This window comes from Mustela putorius, unplaced genomic scaffold, assembly GCF_011764305.1.
Source record: "Mustela putorius furo isolate JIRA1106 unplaced genomic scaffold, ASM1176430v1.1 tig00003845_pilon_pilon_pilon, whole genome shotgun sequence".
Classification (NCBI taxonomy): domain Eukaryota; kingdom Metazoa; phylum Chordata; class Mammalia; order Carnivora; family Mustelidae; genus Mustela; species Mustela putorius.
This window is the reverse complement of record NW_025421998.1, coordinates 72170368-72188143: the sequence shown is the minus strand read 5'-3', so window position 1 is coordinate 72188143 and position 17776 is coordinate 72170368. Positions and strand designations below refer to the sequence as shown.

Sequence of the window (17776 nt, the reverse complement as noted above, 5' to 3'; positions counted from 1 at the left end):
TCTATCTTGTTGATACTGGCCAATCTGACAAGTGTGAGGTGGTATTTCATTGTGTTGTTGATTTGAATTTCCCTGATGATTAGTGATGTTAAGCACCTTTTCATGGGACATGTTGGCTACCTGTATATCATCTTTGGAAAAATATCTATTGAAATCTTTTGCCCATTTTAAATCGGATTCTTTGGGTTTTTTTGCTGTTGAGTTGTATGACTTCTCTTTATATTTTGGATACTAACCCCTCATTCAATATTTACAAATATTTTCTCCCATTCGATAGCTTGTGGTTTTGTTTTGTTGGTGGATTCCTTTGCTGTGCAGAAGCCTTTTAATTTGATGTAGTCCTACTTGTTTATTCTAGGTTCCAAATCTAAAATAATTGCCATCAGAGTAGAAATCAAGGAGTAGCTTACTGCCTGTATTTTCTTCTGAATTTTATGGTTTCAGGTCTTAGTCTTTATTCTGAGTTAACTTTTGTGTATGGTATACAATAGTGGTCCAGTTGCATTCTTTTGCATGTGGCTGTCAAGATTTCCTGGTATCATTTACTGAAGAGACTTTTACTCGTTGCATATTCTTGGCTCATTATGCATGCATGGGTTTATTTCTGGGCTATCTATTCTGTTCCATTGATCCATGTGTCTGTTTTTATGCCAATACCATCATGCTTTGACTATTACAGCTTTGTAATATAGATGAAATCAGACAGTGTGATGCTTCTAGCTTTGTTGTTCTTTCTCAGCATTGCTTGGCTATTCAGGGTCTTCTGTAATTCCAAACTGTAGGATCGTTCTATTATTTCTATTAATACCCTTGCCGTTTTGCTAGGGATTTCATTGAACCTGTTGACTGCTTTAGGTAGTATGGACATTTTAACAATATTCTTCCAGTCCATGAGCACAGAGTATTTTCATATTTATGTTGTCTTCAGTTTCTTGCACTAATGTCTGGTGGTACTCAGGGTACAATTCTTTTACTTCCTTGGTTAAATATATTCCTGGGTATTTTATTCCTTGATGCAAATGTAAATAGAATTATTTTCTTAATTTCTCTTTCTGATTATATACATATATATAAATGCTACAGATTTTTCATACTGATTTTTGGATCCTGCACCTTCACAGAATTGGGTCTAACAGTTTTTGTAAGAATCTTTAGGGTTTTCTATATATATTATGTCATCTGCAAATACTGATAGTTTTATTTCTTCCTTTCCAATTTGTATGTCTTCCGTTTCTTTCTCCTAATTGCTCGGGTCAGAATTTCTAATACTATATTGAATAACAATGGTAAGAGTGGGCATCCTTGTCTTACTCCTGATCTTAGAGGAAAAGCTTTCAATCTTTTCACCATTGAGTATGGTGTTAAGCTGTGGGCTGGTCATGTTCAGCTTTTGTTACATTGAGATATATTCCCTCCATACACAAGGGTTCAGATTTTTAATGATATATTTGTGTTGAATTTTGTCATAGTTTTTCTGCACCTACTGATGATCATATAATTTTTATATTTTATTAAAATGGTATATACATCGATTTGCAGAAATTAAACCATCCTTGCATCCCTGGAATAAATCTTAGTTGATCACAATGTATGGTCTTTTAAATGAATTGTTGAATTTGGTTTGCTAATATTTTGTTTAGGCTATTTGCATGTACGTTCATGAGGGATACTGCCTTGTAGTTTTCTTTCTTGTAGCATCCTTGTGTTGTTTTTATGTCAGGGTAATGCTGGTCTTATAAAATGAGTTTGAAAGTGTTTCCTCTATTATTTTTGGAAGAGTTTGAGAAGGATGGGTTTTACAATTCACCAGTGAAGCCATCTGGTCCTGACTTTGGTTTTTTGGGAGATTTTTTTCTCACTGATTCAAACTCCTTATTAGTAACCAGTCTCTTTAAATTTCTCTTTATATTTATAATAAATAATTATACTTTATGATTTACTCTTGGTAGTGTTTCTTGGTTATGTTTGTGAGAATTTATTTATTTCTTCTTGGTTATAAAATTGTTTGGAATGTAATTGTTCATAGTAGTGTCTTAAATCTTTTGTATTTCTGTGATATCAGTTGTAATGTCTCCTCTTTATGACCTTTGAGTCTGCTTTTTTTGTGAATTTAAAGGTTCACCAATTTTGCTTATCTTTTCACAGAAACAGCTCTTGGTTTCATTAATCATTTCTGTTGTCTTCTAAGCCTCTACTTCATTTACTTCCACTCTACCAACTTTGGTCTTCATTTGTTTTTCTAATGCCTTGAGGTATAGAGTAAGGTTGTTTTAGATTTTTTCTTGTTTCTTGAGATAGGTATTTATCATTATGGACTTCCCTGCTAGAACTGCTTTTGCTGTATCCATTATTTTTGTTATGTTGTACTTCTGTTTTCATATTCTCAGGGCATTTTTTGATTTCTCCTTTGACCCAGTGGTTGTTCAATAGACTGTTTAATTTCCACATTATGTGTAAATTTTCCATTTTTCTAGTAATTAATTTTTTAAAAAAATATTTTATTTATTTGACAGAGATCACAAGTAGGCAGAGAGGCAGAGAGAGAGACAGGAGGAAGCAGGAACCCTGCGGAGCAGAAAGCCCGATGTGGGGCTCGATCCCAGGACCCTGGGATCATGACCTGAGCTGATGGCAGAGGCTTTAACCAACTGAGCCACCCAGGCACCCCTTGTAATTAATTTCTAATTAAAGACAACTATGGTTAGAAAAGATGCTGAATATTGACTTCAATCTTTTAAATTGATTTAGGCTTATTTTGTGGCCTAACGTGCTCTATCCTGGAGAATATTCCATGTTACTTTTGGGTGTAATGTTCTGTGTATATTAAGTCCATCTGGTCTAATGATCTGCTTAAGGACAATGTGTCCTTATTGATTTTCTATCTGGGTGATCTATCTGTTGATGAAAGGGGGGTATTAAAGTCCTGTACTATTAGTGTATTGCTATTTCTTCTTTTGGGTCTGTAAATATTTGCTTTACATATTCAGGTGTTCCTATGTGGGTAAATTATTTAAAATGTTATATCCTTTTGTTGTATTGCCCCCTTTATCAGTATGTGCTTCTCTTGTCTCTTTTTACAGTCCTTATTTTAAAGACTATTTTGCTTGATCTAAATACACTTACTCCAGCTTTCTTTTCGTTTCAATTTGCATGGAAGATTGTTTACCATCCCTTCTCTTTCAGTCTGTGTGATTTTACATCTGAAGTGGGTCTATTGTAGGGAGCACATAGATGAATCTTGTATTTTCATTCAACCTTTTTTTTTTTTTTTTAAAGATTTTATTTATTTATTTGAGAGAGAGAGAGAGATCACAAGTAGGCAGAGAGCAGGCAGAGAGAGAGAGGGGGAAGCAGCTCATGCTGAGCAGACAGCCCGATGCGGGGCTTGATCCCAGGACCCTGAGATCATGACCTGAGCCGAAGGCAGAGGCTTAACCCACTGAGCCACCCAGGCGCCCCTCATTCAACCTTTTTAATAGAAGAATTTAGTCCATTTAAAGTTGATTATTGATAGGCATATACTGGATGCCATTTGTAAAAAAAATTTTTTTTTTTTGGCTGTTTTGTAGCTCTTTTGTTTCTTCCTTTCACTTGCTCTTTTCCTTTATAACTAAAGATTTTCTACAGTGGTATGCTAAGATTAATCTCTTTTCCACATTTTGTGTGTGTAATCTGCCCTAGGTTTTTGCTTTGTGGTTAGGAAGAGGCTTATATATAATAACATTTCTAACAGTCTATTTTAAGTTTATAACTTGTTTTAATGCATTCTAAAGCTCTATATTTTTACTTTCCTCTCTTCTTTGATGTCACATTTTATATGTTTAACTACTTATTGTAGTTTTACTATTTTTATAAACTTCATACTACCTTTATAAGTGATTGATCTGCCATGTTTACATTATTCTGAATTTTACTGTGTATTTACCTTTACCACTGAGATTTGTACTTTCATATGTGTTTCTGCTGCTCATTTATGCCCTTTTACCTCAGCTTAACGAAGTCCCTTTAACGTTTACTGTAAGGCAGGCTTAGCTTTTGTCTGTCTGGAAAATGCTCTCTCCTAAGATCGAGAATGACAGCTTTGCTGGAGAGTGTTCTTGGTTGTGAGTTTTTCTTCTTTCAGCACTTGAAATATATCATGCCACTCCCTTCTGTCCTGCACAGGTTCTGCTGAAAAATCCAAGTATAGTCTGTAGGGGGTTCCCTTGTATGTATGTTGTTTTTCTCTTCCTGCTTTTAAGATTCTCTCCTCTTTAACTTTTGACATATTAATTATAATGTGTCTTGGTGTGAGGCTCCTTGGGTTTGTTATATTTGGAAATTTCTCAGCATCCTATATCTGGATGTCTGTTTTCTTCACGGGGTTAGGAAAATTCTCAGCCATCACTTCTTCAAATAACTTTTTTGCCCCTTTCTCTCTTCTCCTTCTGTGATCCCTTCAATGTGAATATTGGCCCACTTGATGTCACCTAACTCCCTTAAGCTATCTTACCCATTTTTTTTTTCTTTCTATTGCTCTGATGAGGTGAGTTTCACTGCCCTGTTTTTGAGTTCACTGATTTTTTTCTTCTGCTTCAGATATAGTCTGCTGCTGAATCCTTCTAAGCATATTTTTCAGTTTGGTTTTGTATTCTTCAGCTCTGTGACTTCCATTTGGTAATTTTGTATATTTCTTTCTTCTCCCAAGTTTGGTGAACATCTTTAAAACTACTACTATTATTTTGAACTCTGTCAGGTAAACTGCTTAAGAACTTTTTCTTAGGTTTTGTCTTGTTCTTTCTTTTAAACCATACTCTTTATTCATTTTTCTTGACTCTCTATGTTGGTTTCTATGCATTAGATCCAACAGCCACCTTGCCCAGGATGAAGAAGTAGAGTGGCTTTGTGTAGCAGATAAATCTTATTGTTCAATCCTATCCTAGCTCTTGGTTGTCTCTCAAACCTTTGTATTGTCCAATAGCCTACTTTATTTTCAGTGGCTCCCAGTGGTTGAGAGTATGCTAAAAGTTATCCATGTTCCAAAAGAAAGGATCTCAGTCAGCACCTAGACTCAAACTGTTTCAAAGACAGACTCGCCCTCCCCCCACCAACACACACAACAGCAGTTTTAAAGTATGCAAACATACATAATCCTGTAGGACTACAAATAGGACTCCCACTGCCTTCCACAGCTAGGCAATCTAGAGGTGTCCACTGGGTGGAAGTTACAAAAATCAGGATAGCAGGTGGGTATGCAAGTTCCTTTTGGAAGGATACTGGTAATCTGGAACAAGGCAGAAGGGGCGCTCGAAGAAAGCATGCACAGGCCTGTGGAGTCCATTATCAGCAGGCCCCTAGATATATGCCCCACCTGAAGCCTGCCCAAAGTCTAAGCTCATGTTAAGCAAATAGCCCCTCTTGCAGAAACACTAGAGCTGTATTTCAGTCTGCTATCTGTCCAGTGCCCTAAGAGTGGCAGCTGGCCAAGAACAGTCTCTCCTGTGTCAGTCTGTGGGACCCAGGAACACAGTCCCTGCTGTCCACCAGAGCTAGACAATCCAGTGGTGTCCTTGGGCATCAGACACATGTGTAAGTCCATTGGCAGTCTAGATGACAAAGACAGTGACCCCACCGTGAGGTTTCTGGAGAAGATTACAGCCGTTTAGTTGGTGGGAGGCAGAGGGAAAGCAACCTCCCTAAGGTAGTACCTGCCAGCTTCAGTTCTCACAGTACCCTAGACGACCCCTACAGGTGTGTTAAATTAGATGCCTGCCCCCTTACTGATCCTTGGTTATGTTAAAGAGTATTTGCCTATCTTAAGGTTTACATCTAACCTGTCAATCAGCTGCCTCTATACTGGGCCATGGGGTCTGTGGGTCCAAGAGCACAAGCCCATTAATAGCCTTTCCTCAGTTCAGCATAGTCTTCTTTTAGGTTTTAGGGATGCAAGCACCGTTGATTTAAAAGCTAGATGTTCGGGCGCTCATCCATCAGATGCAGTCTTAAAGGTTAGGGTGCTGAATGTGGGAGAAGCTCCAGGTTTTGAGTTCCCTCCTAAGCGTGCATCACTGCGCCGGAGTGAGCTTTACTGCAGGATAGCCTCAGCCTCTCCTGCTTGCTTTGGATGTGGGTTTTTTTTCCTTGCCAGATGGGAAGGATACACAGCTAGTTTGCAGGTCCTTTTCAGAAGAAATGGTTCCAGATGTAGCTGTAGATTTGGGGTGTTCATGGGAGGAGGTGAGTTCAGAATCTGACACTGCCATCTGGAGATGCTTAGTCATCCATTATTAGCCTATTACTGAACCCCCAGAATGGGCCAGCTTACTCATGACATAAGATCTTGTGGGAACAGACACACACACACACACATACACACACACACAAAGAGAAGCTGACAGTGTTCACAAGGCTGGGATCAGGCCCCTGCCCCTCTGTGATCCAAAGGGCTGAGAGGCCCTGGCAGTTCCTGTTCCTGCAATCTCCTATGGAGGCAGGACTGCCGCCCTGGCAGGGGGAGGGGCCTCCTACAGGCAAGAATAGCCTTGCCCTGAGAAGGCTCAGGATGTGCTCCCCCCTCCTGATAGAAGAGCCAGGCCCCAACCAAAGAGACACAGCAGTCTGACAGACACTCCAGGCAGGATGAAGAGCAAAAGCCTAGTGAAATGAGACACCAAAGCACATTTCAAAGCAGTGCACAGGAGGTAAATCCTGTTATTTATGGAATTAATTTGTGAATCAATGATGGCATTGTTACTCTTTCCACATCCCTCCCTCTCCACCCATGTTATCTATTAATACCATTTGGGTTTTTGTTTTTTTTGTTTTTTTTTTTTGTTTTGTTTTGTTTTTTTTTAAGCCTCAGATGAACAGGACAGCATGACGTTGAAATTATAAGGTATAAATACCTCCACCTTAATTTAGTGTACAAACAATTTCAGAGCCAAGAAAATCCATGAACATGTTGTTTGCAAGGCCCCTAATACTGACAAACCTGGTTTTCTCATCCCAAAAAAATTCTGTAGCCTTGTTATTTTAAATCATAGAAAAGATGATTAAAAAAAAAACAAAAAAACTCTTATTGTGCTGCCTCTCGCTGCTCTGCACTTCACCCACCCCCCAACCCTCCAACCCCGCTGAGGTTTCCCTGAGTCATAGTTCATTACCTAGGCTGCCCATTCAGGCCAGCAATGCCAGAACGACTGGAAGGAATACCACAAGTGTCTGTCTGTCTGTTTGGGTTTGGTGAGGCTTCTAGCAACTAGGAAAATGATATTCTATTTTCTAAGTCTTGACTTGTCTTGACTCTGTCACTAATTGGCTAAAATGACCTTGAACAAATCATTTCACTCAGTGTCTATATGCATATAATGCAGAAGAAAATGATCTCCAGATTCTTTTCGGTTACAAGATGTCTGTGAAAGTCTAGCTCAGGGTCTTTCCTTGGCCTTGAACAGAGCCATTACTTGGCTTCACACAGCAGTCTAAGTACAGTGGAAAGGAAATGAATGCTGAATATGTGCGGGCCCCAAGCTGGCTAAGCCCCAGAAGCAGGGGAGCCGAGGGCATGTGCGGGGTGAAGAGAAGGTAAAGGTGGCTCCAGGTAGTCCAGAGGTTATTCAGAGGCACACAAAGAACAAGATAGTTTTAGACATGCAAGTGGCTCAACATTGTTGGGGCAGAGAAAACCCTCAATTTTCCATTTTGGAAAGGAGGAGGCAGGAGCAACATCAACGATAATAATATGGTGTCAGGAGGGTCAGGTAAGGTGACTTCAAGGAATATAATGGGGGTCCTTGGATTCGTAGGAGTTGATAAGACAACAGATGAGGCAGTGATGGTTAGAAAATAGTGAAGTATGACTTCCTGGTTTCTGGAGCCATTTACCAAGAAAGAAACATGGAAAGAAAAATAGTGTGGTTTAAAATACTTTGGGGAGGTGTCCGGGTAGCTCAGTCAGTTAAGCGTCTGACTCTTGATCTCAGCTCTGATCTTTATCTCAGTTTTGTGAGTTCAAGTCCCACACTGGGCTCCACACTGGCCATGGGCTCCACACTGGTCATGGAAACTACTTAAAGGAACCTACTTAAAAATAATAGACATGGTAGTCTGAAGATACTCAAATGGGAATGTCCAAGAGGTGGACATTTGGACAAGAATGGAGACACTGGCCTAGAGTGTAAGAGACAGACAGATCCAGGGTAGGAAGCCACTTGTGGCTGAAATTCTTATAACGAATGAAATTATGAAGTTGTCCAGGGAGAATGACATCATTTGATAAAAACTGAGGACTTAATAAGGATGTAGAAACTCCAGGGATTGGAGGGGACATGGAAGCAAGAAAAGATTTCAAGGAGGTTGTGTCAAATACGGTGCTTAGCCAGAGACATTTCAGTGATGTGACAGGGAAACTGAAGAGCAGTGGGAAGAGGAGTAATTGAAAAATGAGGAAGTAGAGACAGCAAATGCAGATATCCTTTCAAGAAATCTATGCAGAGAAAGCGTCTTCTGCCCCTGGAGAGTGAGGGAAAGCTTCCGAGAATTTCATTTCAAGAGAGTGGCAACAGAATAGAGCAGCCATTGTGGAAAAGAGAGAGAGCAGGTCTGCTTGTCTGCGCAGTCCACTGTGGTGTCCCAGTCCCCAACAGTGTGCCTGCCCCTGCACAAGCTCGGTGATGTTGAATGAATGAAGGGCACACCAAAGGTCTGCTGAGGGATTCTGAAAATCCAGTTGAGACCCAAGATCATACATGGGTCATGATGGTGATTTTTATGGAGGTTTCAACTTCTCTCCATACCAGCTCCCTGGTATGAAGTTGAAAAAGTCTGGATTTTGGTTCTGAAGGGCAGGTATGCCGGAAGGCCAGGATCTTAAGCAAGTTAGGAGGTTTAGCAAGGGATATAAGTATCAGTTAGGAAGATGATATTTGGGAGGCCTGATTTTATTACATACATATACATACACACATATACATATTTACATACATATACATACACACACACACACACACACACACACACACATAATGGAGTCCACTGGGGTTCAAGAGCTAGTATGTTCATATGTTGTAAAAAATTATACTTTTGGTATAATATAAGTGACCGAATAACCCAAAGCACTAGATTAAGAAATAAAATGGGACTGCTCAACCCACTCTTGTACCCAAGCCTGGGCACAGGGCAAATCCTTAAATACCTGTTGACTTTATGAAATTCATTTGTATGGCCTGAGGCGGAGATGACTTTTGGTTTTACTTCATCTTCTCCTGTCACTCCACAGAACACGTTTTCCGGGAGAGAGCTACCACAGACATTGAAAAGTTCTTTCTAAAGAACTGCTCTTCTGTCATTCCAAAATGCAATTTCTGCATCCCTCACTGAGCATAATTATTAGGGAAAAAAAAAAACAAAACAAACTTCAGCGTCTAGTGTCAACTTTAAATTATGTTATGTTATGAGGATATTATTCCCCAAGAGGTCCAGTTCTTCCACTTTGATTTCCCAAGAGAATTCAGAGTAGAAATTTAGGCAGGTTTAATATATCTTTGGGAAACTAGTGTATTAATCCATTTTGCTCTTTTCTTTCAATTATTTTCACATTTCCCCCCAATTCCTGGATTTTTCAATCTTTGAGGAGACAACTATTTATTTGTATGAATATTTTCCCTGTCAAAGGAAGGAATATCATTAACTTACCTGAGCAAACTGTTTTCTAATTATTCCATATTTTCTTCTAATTGCCTCCTCTACCTCCTGAGCCAACGTCCACCACCTGACATTTTCGCTTCGGTCAAGTGTACAAGAAGTAGGGAAGCCAGTACAAACTACCGGGGTCCTGTGCTGGGAAGAGGGCCTGAAGCCACACTGTTGTTACACATCAATTACAATCTCTTAGGAAGATTTCTCTGAGACCCCGGAAACAAAATTCTCACCAGGTTGTTGACTTTTGATATGTTTCTTCTGTTTTCTCCTGTATTTTTAATGGAGAGTTAACATTACCCAAATTGTGGCATGCAAAACCACAGAAATCATTTTCTCCACGCCTCTGTATCCCAATACCATTGACTATGCTCTGTTAGAAAACAAATAATTTTACAAAAGTATGCATGAAAAGGTAAACGTGAGAACAACGGCTACTTACTATTTAACAGTTTTTCAAGGCGGAAATTTGGATATGTCTTTTTTAATTTTTTTTTAAAGATTTTATTTATTTATTTGACAGACAGAGATCACAAGTAGGCAGAGAGGCAGGCAGAGAGAGAGGGGGAAGCAGGCTCCCCGCTGAGCAGAGAGCCTGATGTGGGACTTGATCCCAGGACCCTGAGATCATGACCTGAGCTGAAGGCAGAGGATTTAACCCACTGAGCCACCCAGGTGCCCCTTGGATATGTCTTTTACACTTATTCCAATTTCATGTGAGCCAAAAAAAAGCTATTAAAAAATCTGCATTCTCTGCATTATGAAAACTACACACAGAAATGAAGGATTACAAAGGAAATTATGCTACAAAGAATGCTTAGGATGTAGCAAAGGAGGGTAAAGCACTTTTTGGTTTTTTGCATGCCATGGACAAAAGATTTTTAAATGTATAAAACAGAAATGATTTCATAGGAAACCAATTATGTTGAAATAGTTATTAAAAGTAGAATAAAAAGGAGCACCTGGGTGGCTCAGTGGGTTAAGCCTCTGCCTTCGGCTCAGGTCATGATCTCAGGGTTTTGGGATCAAGTCCCACATCAGGCTCTCTGCTAGGCAGGGAGCCTGCTTCCTCCTCTCTCTCTCTCTCTCTCTCTGCCTGCGTCTCTGCCTACTTGTGATCTCTCTCTGTCAAATAAATAAATAAAATCTAAAAAAAAAAAAAAGTAGAATAAAAGTATTGTTAAGTGTTTTTTCTCGCACATCAATAACAAGATTCTGCGGTCATCTGATAACTACTATAATTTTACAGTAGTGATTAGCATAAACAATATTTCAGGATTTCTGCCACAATGGTAATAGGATATGAAAATATAAGGGACAGAGTCAGAGATACTATTAATGCTACTGAAGTTTTTTACTTCCATTTATAAATGAAGGAAATGCTAGATTTCAAGTATAGAAGTTAAGTGAAAGTCACAGACTCTCCCAAAACTAGGAACCCCTCAACTGGAGGATCCTAAGTGAATCTTTCAAAAAGCTTCCTACTGTATTCAACTTAAACCTCCTATATAAGAAAAAATTAATGCCTTGCAAGATTTTTTTAGAAATAAGGCAAATTTGTACTATCACAGCTCCTCCTCTACCCTATTTTATACTATATTAATTGAGAATTATACAAATTAATTACAAAAGGTCCTCAAAAACTCTACTAGTTTAACACTATATATTGGTATTAGTGAAGACATTTCTAAGAGAAACTGTATATATTTCTGTGTTACTTCAATTGATCTTTTAAAATTATATTCTCAAATGTCCCTGTGTAACTCCAGTGAAGCAACTATGTATCCTGAAAGACAACTCAAATATCACCAGAGTTTAATTCAACCTAGAAAAATAAATCATTATTTAAAAAAAAAATGTGGGTCTCAGCTTAAAAGAAATAGCTCTGAAAATCTCCATGTACCCAAACTCACAAATATACAAGGTAAGAATAAACTTATTAGAAAATACTATTAAAACATCACTTTGAAGTCACAGCAATTGGGTTCTTCTAACTAGCAATAAATTCTTCAATGAAATCATGCAAAACTTCTGAGCCGGGGAGAAAGACAGAAAAATGAGGGGAAAGACAGATCGGGGGGGTGGGCGATGAGAAAGAGAGGCAGATGGAGAAAGCTATGGAAGGTGTACATTTGAGTAACAACTCAACTGAGACAAAACTTGGCTTGCAGGCCAGATCTGCAAAGATAGAAGCTTCTCTAGGGACAAAACAGACCTATTCCTAGAGATGAAGGACACCCTTTTGTTCCTGTTCCTTCAGCACCACCTTTTTTTAATTTCCCCCCAAAACTGCAGCTCTCTATTCTTAAACATTTTAGTGTGTATTTTGACAGTGAAACAATAGATTTCTTTTTTTTTTTTAAACTAGACCGAGATGACAGTGCAGGCAAACAAAGAATTCAAAGAACATAATACAACATAGGGCAAAAAGACCCCAGGAAATCTATGAAGACACCAAGACAAAAAATACACGATATAGTATTCATCAAAAATGGTTTTAGTTGAAGTCAGAGGAAAAAGAATATAACCCAGTTAAACTTAACATTTTGAATTTTCTCTTTCTTCCAGATTGTCAGTGGAGAGACCACAGGACATTTGGACATAAATTAAAGTATGGATTACACATCAGTATTATCTTCAGTTCATTAGCTTATTTAAATATTTTTATTCTTCAAACCTTCAGAAACAATTTTTTTTTTTTTTTTACAACGCTAATACTATAGCTAAAGTAAACTTTAGGCTGAAGTGAAATAAAAATGTCTTGATTTATCGTGAGCATCTGAGATAAAGTTTTGCTGTGAGTTGTCACCTCTGATATTTGAAGACAAAAATTATATCCAGTGAGCAATACTTTGATTCTATTTTCCCTCTGTATACTTAACAAATTGCAAGAGACTCATGAGTCATCAGCCAGTTTTTGTCAGAAGATTCAAAACATCCTGCACATTCTGTATCTTTTCCCCAAAACTTCCCCCTTTGAGAATTGTAGTATTACGCAGTGTCTAGGGCTATTATTGTAACTATGAAATAATTCTTTGAAATCCCTCTAAAACGAACGGAAACTTTTATCATAATTAGCATCATTCCAAATGATAAAATATTTTCTTAAAGTGGAAGGTTTCCAAAACAGCAAATCCATGCCACATCCTACTGGTCACCTGAGAGATACCAGGCTCAGTGTATAGGGCCCGCAGTAGTACAGTGCTTATTCCTAGCAGACACTTGGTAAGATCACCTTATAGCACCTGCCTGCTTTCTTTTAACACTGTAAAACCTGTGAAGAGGGCTCCTGGGTGGCTCAGTGGGTTAAGCCTCTGCCTTCGGCCCAGGTCATGATCTCAGGGTCCTGGGATTGAGCCCTGCATGGGGGTGGGGGGGTCTCTGCTCAGCAGGGAACCTGCTTCCCCCTCTCTCTCTGCCTGCCTCTCTGCCTACTTGTGAACTCTCTCTCTCTGTCAAATAAATAAAATATTTTAAAAAACAAATAAATAAATAGAACCAGTGAAGCATGTAATATACATACATACATCATTAACTACAGCCTAAGGCACTTTGTAACAGAGCTCCTCCCTCTCTCCTACTCCAGGACATCCTTCTCTCACCTTAAGTAGCTCATTATCAGGAACCGGCAACCAATATCTCCCATTTCTAAAAACATTCCCCTTCAGTAAAATTCCTTGTACGAGAATAGGCTAGACTTGCCATCCTTAATTCCTCTCTTTTCATTCTCTTTAGAACCATCTTCAATCAGACTTTTGTCCCCATCACAACACCAAAAGCATGAAGGTCACCAATGACCCTCACAGGACAATGTCAAGGGTCATTTGGTTTCCAAGCTGTCCCTCTTTCATGGTGCCTTCTCCATCACCAGTTACTCATCCTTTTTTTTTTTCTTTTTTAATGGTTCCTCTTCCTTTTCTGACCTCTCTATATAAGAGCAGTCCAGGGCTCCTGCATCCTGTGCAGTAGTTCTTAACTCTGCATGCATATTGAAATCCTGTGGGGGAGCTTCTAAAGGATACTGATAACTTAGCCACCCCTACCGCATTCCAGATGAATTAGAATTTCTTGGGGCAAACCCAGAGAGTGATAATTTACTTCCTATATTTTTTGCCCAGAATCTCTTACTCCAGATACCCAGGTGCCAGGGCTGAGAACCCCAGCCCTAGGGGATGCAGTCCACCGAACATTCTATACCTTATATGAGTCTATGATGGCTCATAAAATACATCTCTCGGGCTGCAGACCATTCCTCTGAATTCAACTCCTCCTTTCACATCACTACTTAAATAAAGGGTATCTCAGATCTATGGCCATGACTAAAATCCTTATCTTCCTCCACCAATGAAACCCTGTTCGTCTGGTAGACCTCTCATCTCCGTTAATGAGAACTCATTATTTGAGACTGCTTAGGCCACAAAAACATGGGAGTCATCCTTAACTTTGTCTCTCACACTGACTGAAATCTTAGCATTCAGTAACTTAGACTGGCCTTCAAAATACTTTCCTGTGCAATATCTCACCACCTCCACCACTGCCGCCCTGGTCCAACCCAGACATCTTCCATCTGAATTACTGTGGGAGACACAAGGCAGGCCTCCACCTTCAGCCCTCATGGGCCTATAGTGGACTCTCAGCACCAGAGGCAGGTAATGCTTAAAAATGGTAAGTTAGATCATGTCCTTCATCTGTTCAAAACCCTAACAATGGCTCATCAGCATTCCCATTATCTGCTCTCCCTTCGCTATTCAAATGTTTTAGAGACATTTGATTTTAGAGTAAGATGTCTGAAGGTGTCCAATGTCTTTACTTCTGGGAACAACAAAAGAGATAACAGGATTCCATTACCATCTTTCTTAAAAACTGGAGGAAAAGAATCACAACTTTTGTCAGATTCTCAAAGAAGCCCATGAACGAAAAATGAATCACTGTGTAAGAGACTATCATAATCAATATTCCAATTTATTACAGGTTAGGTCCTAACCTTTTCAACCTTTTGCCTGCAATAGTGATTCAGTTAAGAGTAGGCCACATTAAAAGATAAATTTACTTTACATACATTTTAAAATTAACCTGTCTTCTATTTTTCTGGATTATGCGGTAGTTTCCTTACTAATCTTTCCTATACTTTTCTTGTAACTGTTTAGCTGCTTTTTTAACTTGTTGATGTTGTATTTCCTTACTTATGCTATATATATATATATAGTTTATACTACTTATATACTTATATACAAGCTATGATTTAAATTGAATTCTAAATTTCCATCAACTTATCCAAAATATAACAGTGAGAAATTTGGGTGCCTGGGTGGCTCAGTGGGTTAAAGCCTCTGCCTTTGGCTCAGGCCATTATCTCGGGGTCCTGGGATCAAGCCCCACATCAGGCTCTCTGCTCAACAGGGAGCCTGCCTACCCCTTGCTCTCTCTGCCTGCCTACTTGTGATCTCCCTCTGTCAAATAAATAAATAAAATATATCTATAAATAAATAAATAAATAAATAAATAAATAAATGAGAAATTTGGAACACAGAATCCTAACTGCCCACCCTGTCCATGCCTTCCATTCAAATGTCAGTCAGTGTTTCTGGAATGAGGTAGGAGTGAGGGCTTGAGAAAGGCTTTTAATCACTTGAAGTCGCATTTCCTCATACCCAGCCATTCCACAGAAGTTACTCAAAAGGCTTCTAAGACTAACCAACTACACAACAGAGTAGAGTCATCTAGGTTAACAATTCAGTAAATGCTTCTTGGGTCGCTCAGTTGTCTGGCTTGGTAACTGAACTCAAGAGCTGAATTCTTCAAGAAGTTAATGTTACTACCTTTTTATATAGTCAAACTTTGCCTCTCTCCTAGATTCTTTCTACTGAAATGTGAACACATTCAAAGCTTTCCCCTCTTAAAACAAAACAACCTCCCTGGACCCACACTCCCATTCTGGACTATAGCCTTTCTAGAACTATTGTTATCAGTGTGTTTCCTCAGCATTCCACTGCCCACATCATTCTGGCTGCTCCGTGAAATGGCTCTCAATTAGGTCACCCAATGACGTCCACAATGAAATCCATCAGAATTATTTCAGTATTCATCCTGCTGAACCTATCAATTATCCATGCAGCCTTTTCCTAAAACATTCTTTCCATGACACTACCCTTTCCCTTTTTTTTCCCCTCAGCAAGATAATCATCCTCCTATCTTTGCCTCTGACCTCTCCTGTAGGTTATCTTCTCAGTGTCTTGGCCTCACTCTGACTTTCTCTATTTGACATCACCTATGGAGAGAAGTCTGAACTTTCCATGGGATTCCTCCCAAGCACACAAGCTGAACTCCCATTCCCAGCCCACCAAACTGGCTGGCCTCCAGTGATCCCTGAATCACTTAGCTTTCAGCCATTTGATCTTTTCTCTTCAGTCTCTTAAGAAAACTCATCCAAATTCACAATGTCCAGTATTCTGTGAGAATATAAGTTAGCATACTTGGTTTTAACTCCTCCCAAGCTCCAAGCATGTATTTCCAAATGCTCTTGGACTGTATATTATCATTTGAAATTCAACATGTCTAAAACTCAACTTCTGGCCATCCTCAAACTACACTGAGCTGCACATGATTTCCTAATTTCTGTTCATTTTCCCAACTAATTGAAATAGAAAACTAAGGTCAGTCCTCATTAGGATGGATGTCTGACTGCTGTTCAGCTCTACTCACTTTTAACCCTGGGACCCAGCACTTAATCCTGACACCCTGAAGAAAACCTCAGGTTCTCGGTGCTCACCTTCCGCACAAGTCACAGGGTTGCAAATATTTATCCCAGAACAGCCTCGCTGCTGTACCTGCCCAGTGCTGTCTGACCTATTAAAAACACCACTGAAACTTTTCACTACGAATGCAAAAATTAAAATGATGGTGTATTAATAGGGTCGTAAGATTTATTCAATTTTTCCATTGAGCCTATTCTTCTGAAGCTGGGTTTCTGAACAGTCTCTTCACTGCCACCCCACACCCCAGAGCTTCCTGGCCAATCTATCTGTATCTCCATTGTTTAATTTCCTCTCCACCCACCCACCTCCTGAGTGAATGCTAAGTTCATTTAAATTGTTAGAGCAGTGGTCTAAGCAACTTGTCTACAAAACCCAAAAGCCAAAGGTAAAGGAGGTGAAATGCATACCTAGCTGATGGCCTCTCTCTCTTCTTTCACTGGGCCTGCAAAGGGCTCAGCTCTTATATTTTTTATTCTTTTAAAATTATTTTTTATTTGACAGACAGAGATCGCAAGTATGCAGGGAGGCAGGCAGGCAGAGAGAGAGGAGGAAGCAGGCCGATGCAGGGCTCCATCCCAGGACCCTGGGATCATGACCTGAGCCAAAGGCAGAGGCTTTAACCCGCTGAGCCACCCTGGTGCCTGCTCTTTTTAAAGAAGCAATCTAAAGTGTTTCAAATGTTAAGTTATACGTATTTCAGGACTTTATAAAATCTTTCCTGTGCTCCTCATCAAACTGAGGGGTATGGGAATAATTTACTCTAGAACATAAATTACAGAGTTAACCTATTTTTCTCAACTCTAAAGGATGTGTGTTCAAATATTTGCATTTAGCCCTAAAGACACACTTACCATTTATAAATACTTTGGATAATTTGTTCAATTAAAAAAAAAAAACACAGCTGATTAAATATCTCAAGTGAGCAAAATGATTTATATATGCAGAATGATTTATACTTTGACACTGTCAACTTTGATCAGGCCTTCCTGGCTCACACACCCCTCTCATTGTATTACTGTTATTCCATTTAGTTTGTTAGTTGAGCAGTAAAATTCACTAAAAGCCTGTTTTCCACTGGACTGGCAAATACTGCCTCGGAAAGCAGAATTCTAAACCTTTCTCCCACACAATCATTTTGACATGGAATGGAAGGCCCTGTGCCTGAGAAAACAACACAAAACAAAACATCATCCAAGCAAATTAAGTATTTTGAGGAATGCAGGGACATATTTTGCCAAAGCCACAGAGAGTTTGTTTCTGGAAGCTCAGATTATACCACTATAGTCATATCATAAAATCCCATTATTTGTCCACTAAAATACTTGTACTTCTATAATTACAGCCCA

The 17776-nt window shown here is 39.2% G+C and overlaps 1 protein-coding gene and 1 long non-coding RNA gene across 3 annotated transcripts in view; one reads left to right on the top strand and one right to left on the bottom strand.

The window, feature by feature from the left end:
* The window catches only part of MDFIC (MyoD family inhibitor domain containing), a 91522-nt gene that overhangs the window by 12406 nt on the left and 61340 nt on the right, over positions 1-17776 (bottom strand). The window lies entirely within an intron of this gene.
* Positions 1-17776, top strand: part of LOC106004737 — a 33737-nt gene that overhangs the window by 9637 nt on the left and 6324 nt on the right. The window contains exon 2 of the long non-coding RNA XR_001177751.2: positions 12244-12286. This is a non-coding gene — a long non-coding RNA (uncharacterized LOC106004737). The remainder of the gene's footprint in view (positions 1-12243; positions 12287-17776) is intronic.